Source organism: Salmo salar, chromosome 26 (genome assembly GCF_965601325.2).
Source record: "Salmo salar chromosome 26, fSalSal1, whole genome shotgun sequence".
Classification (NCBI taxonomy): domain Eukaryota; kingdom Metazoa; phylum Chordata; class Actinopteri; order Salmoniformes; family Salmonidae; genus Salmo; species Salmo salar.
In genome coordinates, this window is record NC_138316.1 from 39,610,001 (window position 1) to 39,616,601 (window position 6,601).

Sequence of the window (6,601 nt, forward strand, 5' to 3'; positions counted from 1 at the left end):
TCTCTCTCTCTCTCTCTCTCTCTCTCTCTCTCTCTCTCTCTCTCTCTCTCTCTCTCTCTCTCTCTCTCTCTCTCTCTCTCTCTCTCTCTCTCTCTCTCTCTCTCCTCCTTGCCCTTTCACTCTCCTGCTCTGTCTTCAGGAGAGGCCCTGGCGCCATACAGATGTAGGAACTTCATTTGAGCCTGTTTGCTACAGCAGAAAGGTGAATTATTATGTGGATTATAATTAATGGTAATTTTGAAGGGGTTAATACACGTTTCAGTATTTAGAAATGACAAACTTCAGGAGCCTTTTTAAACCTCAAATACAGTACCAGTTTTACATTTCCAGCAACAGGGTAATCAAACGAAGATCCTACATCTGTATACATAAAAAATATAAACATGCAAAAACCTTCCCCCTCAACACACCTTCTTTACATTTCAATCATTTAGAAGACACTTATCTAGAGTGACTTACAGGAGTAATCAGGGTTAAGTGCCTTGCTCAAGGGCACATGGACAGATTGTTCACCTAGTTGGCTTTGGAATCAAACCAGCGACCTTTCGGTTACTGGCCCAACGTTCTTAACCGCTATGCTACCTGCTGCACACACGCACACAAGCACGCACACACACACACACACACACCATTGTGGGTGAACTTGGCCTTATTTAGTCCCTGAGGTACCAACACACTGCAAGTGTAATTACCTTCCTCTGACTGCGTCCTGCAACGCGTCCAGTCGGATCCATATCCAGGCTAATTCTACTGTGCGCCAGGTGCTGTGGTTTGCTGCGTGCCCTGCAGTGACACAGGCAGACAGGGAGGTGCTGGCTGTGAGAGGAACCAAAGGGCAGGTGATTTCATTACTGAAAGTATGTCTATTTTTACCCCCACCCCCTCGTTTCGCCCGCTCCTCCAGAGCAGAAGTGAGCCACAGTAAATCAAGATACCGCGCTAGATTAGAGTTAAACTATATCTGCCGTAATTGCCATCCTCCCACTCCGACACACACCAGTTTACAAGTAGGCCTAACTGGGTGTTTGCTGCCTAATTGTCAGGGTATGCATGGGTGTGTATTTGAGGATACATGTGTCCATGCGTGTGCTTCTGTGTCTACGTCAGTGTATACAACGGGGATTTCTGTTATACAATGCAACGTGCAATGGGAGTTGGCAAGGCAAGCGGAAGTCTGATAAATACGTCGATATTGAACGTTTTCCTACGAAATTATCAAAACCTTCACATTTGAAGAACATGTGTTCGTACCTTTCATGTTCAATTCAGTCTTGTGCTCAAACTATGAATATGGAGGAAACTGGGGCATTTAGGTGAGAGGTTGGGGACCGTTCACACTGCAGGGGGATACAGAGGGGTAGATGCCACGTCCTCAAATGATAAGACAGCCAATACATCTCCACCAAGACTACCACATTATGTTGGATAAGGGCCTCCTTTGTGGCGCTGAATCCAGGCCAACATCATTTTATGAACAGACGTGTAATATACAGTATTTTGCCGTGCGTAATTAACTGCTGCGTTGTGGGTTTCAGGCGCCCCAACACGTTTGTATTTTGAACGGTGCAATACGGTTCCATTAAACGTTATTAAAGCGCAGGGTGTGACGAGCTCTCATTTGTCTTGTCAGGACATCTGACAACCTCGTTAGCTCCCATTTTCCCCTGTCAGCTCACAGTGCGACACGGACACTGACTTCAGCCACTCCTGGCTAGTGAGTGAGAAGTGCGCCTGCTCAGCCCCTCACGAGCCACGGCATTATTGTTGCCAGCATCAGGCATCAGAATCAATCACGGGAGAGCCTGCTTGGCAGGTGTCAATCTCGAGTTTTTTTTATGCAAGCCACTGTCAATCTTTAATCTAATTTCAAGGGTCAGAGATTTAGAGCAAATCCCCTCGTTAGTACTTTCCCTCTCGACTCTGTGAAAGGCTAGACTGACTGACCGATAGCGCCACCACAATTACAGCGTCCACTGTACAGACGTGGGCCTTTCATTTGTATATAGCAGAGATGTGAGGTGTGAGCATTTGTGTGCAAATGGTGGATGTTGTTATATAGGGAAGAGCAGCGCTTAATGGCTGAGGAGTTTTCAGCTAGCTGCGCTTTCAGATGCAATTGTAGATCGAAGTCAGCCTTGTCACGTTGAGCCAAAGTGAATTCCTAACATCCAGGACGTGGCTGTCTACTCCGGACAAAATGCATCCAATCACCCCGGGGGAATTCGGATAATGGCTCGATCCAGGGCCAGGGAGCTGGGAGAAAACAAATCAAACCCTCAACACAGAGACTGGGGCTTATTAAAACATTTCACACAGGATAGAGAGAGAGGGAGGGGAGAGCTAGAGAGGAGAGAAAGATGGGGAGATAGAGAGATGGGGGTGAGATTGAGAGAGAGAGAGAGAGGAGAGAGAGAGAGAGAGAGAGAGAGAGAGAGAGAGTAGAGAGAATTGGAGGGAGAGAGAGAAAGAGGAGAGAGAAAAATAGAAATGGGGGAGTGAGTGAGACAGAGAAGCAGAAAAGGAGGGACAAAGAGGAGCAGTGGAGAGGGAGAGAGGGGGAATAGAGAGGAGCAGTGGAGAGGGAGAGAGGGGGGATTAGAGAGGAGCAGTGGAGAGGGAGAGAGGGGGAATAGAGAGGAGCAGTGGAGAGGGAGAGAGGGGGAATAGAGAGGAGCAGTGGAGAGGGAGAGAGGGGGAATCGAGAGGAGTGGTGGAGAGGGAGAGAGGGGGATTAGAGAGGAGCATTGGAGAGGGAGAGAGGGGGGATTAGAGAGGAGCAGTAGAGAGGGTGAGAGGGGGGAATAGAGAGGAGCAGTAGAGAGGGAGATATGGGGATAGAGAGGAGCAGTGGAGAGGGAGAGAGGGGGAATAGAGAGGAGCAGTGGAGAGGGAGAGAGGGGGAATAGAGAGGAGCAGTGGAGAGGGAGATATGGGTATAGAGAGGAGCAGTGGAGAGGGAGAGAGGGGGAATAGAGAGGAGCAGTGGAGAGGGAGAGAGGGGGAATAGAGAGGAGCAGTGGAGAGGGAGAGAGGGGGAATAGAGATGAGCAGTGGAGAGGGAGATATGGGTATAGAGAGGAGCAGTGGAGAGGGAGAGAGGGGGAATAGAGAGGAGCAGTGGAGAGGGAGAGAGGGGGAATAGAGAGGAGCAGTGGAGAGGGAGAGAGGGGGAATAGAGAGGAGTAGTGGAGAGGGAGAGAGGGAATAGAGAGGAGCAGTGGAGAGGGAGAGAGGGAATAGAGAGGAGCAGTGGAGAGGGAGAGAAGGAATAGAGAGGAGCAGTGGAGAGGGAGAGAGGGGGAATAGAGAGGAGCAGTGGAGAGGGAGAGAGAGGGAATAGAGAGGAGCAGTGGAGAGGGAGAGAGGGGGAATAGAGAAGAGCAGTGGAGACGGAGAGAGGGGGAATAGAGAGGAGCAGTGGAGAGGGAGAGAGGGGGAATAGAGAGGAGCAGTGGAGAGGGAGAGAGGGAATAGAGAGGAGCAGTGGAGAGGGAGAGAGGGGGAATAGAGAGGAGCAGTGGAGAAGGAGAGAGGGGGAATAGAGAGGAGCAGTGGAGAGGGAGAGAGGGAATAGAGAGGAGCAGTGGAGAGGGAGAGAGGGGGAATAGAGAGGAGCAGTGGAGAGGGAGAGAGGGGAATAGAGAGGAGCAGTGGAGAGGGAGAGAGGGAATAGAGAGGAGCAGTGGAGAGGGAGAGAGGGGGAATAGAGAGGAGCAGTGGAGAGGGAGAGAGGGGGAATAGAGAGGAGCAGTGGAGAGGGAGAGAGAGGGAATAGAGAGGAGCAGTGGAGAGGGAGAGAGAGGGAATAGAGAGGAGCAGTGGAGAGGGAGAGAGAGGGAATAGAGAGGAGCAGTGGAGAGGGAGAGAGGGGGAATAGAGATGAGAGGGGAACAGGGGATTGATTACACATATGGGGCACATTAATTAACTAATTGGTGTGAACAGTTCTCTTAATAGGCCTATGTAGACTTATACATGCACAATGTGAATACACTCATACTTATACATGATCAATGTGAATACATTCATACTTATACATGCACAATGTGAATACAGTCATACTTATACATGCACAATGTGAATACAGTCATACTTATACATGCTCAATGTGAATACAGTCATACTTATACATGATCAATGTGAATACATTCATACTTATACATGCACAATGTGAATACAGTCATACTTATACATGATCAATGTGAATACAGTCATACTTATACATGATCAATGTGAATACATTCATACTTATACATGCACAATGTGAATACAGTCATACTTATACATGATCAATGTGAATACATTCATACTTATACATGCACAATGTGAATACAGTCATACTTATACATGCACAATGTGAATACAGTCATACTTATACATGCACAATGTGAATACAGTCATACTTATACATGATCAATGTGAATACATTCATACTTATACATGCACAATGTGAATACAGTCATACTTATACATGCACAATGTGAATACAGTCATACTTATACATGATCAATGTGAATACATTCATACTTATACATGCACAATGTGAATACATTCATACTTATACATGCTCAATGTGAATACATTCATACTTATACATGCACAATGTGAATACATTCATACTTATACATGCTCAATGTGAATACATTCATACGGATTGCATTTTGGACATATTAAGTCGTAATGGTGTGGCCTAATGGTGTCGCCTAACTGAGGTGGAAGACATGATGTGACAGGCTATAGATGACCTAATTGATCTCTTATTCATTCCGAGTTGTGAAAACGTCGTTGAACTTAAAGCATGTATTGGATGTCACAGTTAAAAACATATAGCTTTCCGTTCTCTTCAGCAGCATGAGTTGAGCACTCTCATGACGCGCCGTTTATCTCATTTTACTGTCTTGTTTGTTGATGTTCGTTTAGCTATCTATTCAATAAAAATAATAAACCATACAAATAACTTCAATACTATAATGTCACAATATAGAACACACAAAACAGATGTGAACGCTCCACACCATCTCGTTGGTGTTCAGACGTACCTTGCTGCCATTGCAATCAATCCAAACCAAGACGTGAAAATCCTCCTCCATTCAGAAGTCTTCAACTTTCTCCCTGTATCTCTCCGCTTTTCGTTAGGACCTTTATCTCTGTGTGCAACGGCGGCAGTAAACAGGCGGCTCGTGACGCGTATTTAGCAGCATAATGTTCTGCATGGCTGGAGAGGGGAGGCTGAACATTACGGGATTTGTTTTACATTTTATCAGAGCGAACAAGAGATTGTGATTCCCTGGATAGCTCGTGTTTCAATTGGACCCAAACTCTCCATCGAATTCCTTGCATTTCTGTCTCTTCGCTATTCACAATCAAAAGTACAAATATTAGGCCTATATAAAAGAATGTAAATAGGCCTATACTACATTGTAGTAATTAGGTTATTATTGTTGCTACTGTTATGATGCTATTGTTTTTGTCGCTTTTATTGCCACATTAATAATGTACTATAACTTTACAGTATTTACACTGTAACAACACACATATTTTCAAAAAGTATTTGCTGCCTGAAATATTTACTTGCAGACAATTCTAACATCAAATTCGGCTTATTATTAATAAAATATCCACAATAAAAAAAAAATGTTGGGCCATCTCAACCTTTCCTATGAGAGAGAGAGAGAGAGAGAGAGAGAGAGAGAGAGAGAGAGAGAGAGAGAGAGAGAGAGAGAGAGAGAGAGAGAGAGAGAGAGAGAGAGAGCGAGAGAGAGAGAGAGAGAGAGAGAGAGAGAGAGAGAGAGAGAGCGGCTGGTGTGGCTGTGTGCTGTTGTACTGTATGCATTATGAAGCGGGGTGGCGGTGGTAGAGGGAAGACCGGCTGGACAGATTTGCGTTCACGCCTGATCAGCTTCTGGAGAGCGGGGCCGTGTGGGCAGGGAACGGGAGCACCTGGTCGAGCCACAGCATCCCGTCTCGTTTTATTGACAGCCTGATAAGCGGGGCCAAGCCGTGCGGTTTCCAGCACGGATGTCAAGAACCCTGATGCGTTGCACGGTTTCGCGACCTCTTAATGGTGGTTACTCCAAATAAAGGGCCGAACACGGGTCGTTCTGACCGCCCAGTCCCTGCGCCGCACCGGCCTCTTCCTGAGAGACGCGTGGCAGTGCTGTTGTCCATTTACTCTAAGACCTCCTGTTCAAATTGACACAAACGACAGAGGTTGTGACATGTGTCTGCAGGCTTTTAGCCTGCCTTTCTGAAGGGGGAAACTGGGGGCATATTACGGGTTATGGACCAATAATACATTAACTCCGCGACTCTGCCCGTGAAGATTGTAAACTTATCAACATGTGTACATAAAGAAGAAGAAAAAAACGTTTTAGGATCACTTTATAAAACGACTAATGTAAAAGGGAAAGTGATCATTTTCAGGTTGCTATATATACATTGCTCTTCACAAACAATTCCAAAATGTTATTGTATATCCTCTTCTCTGAACCTCAAGGCATGACAGAGGTGATACCTTCACGAAGCCCTGACCTTGTAGAACAATAAGTAGGTTACTGTGTTAATAAAATAATATATCGATTTTACACATTAACCATGTTTG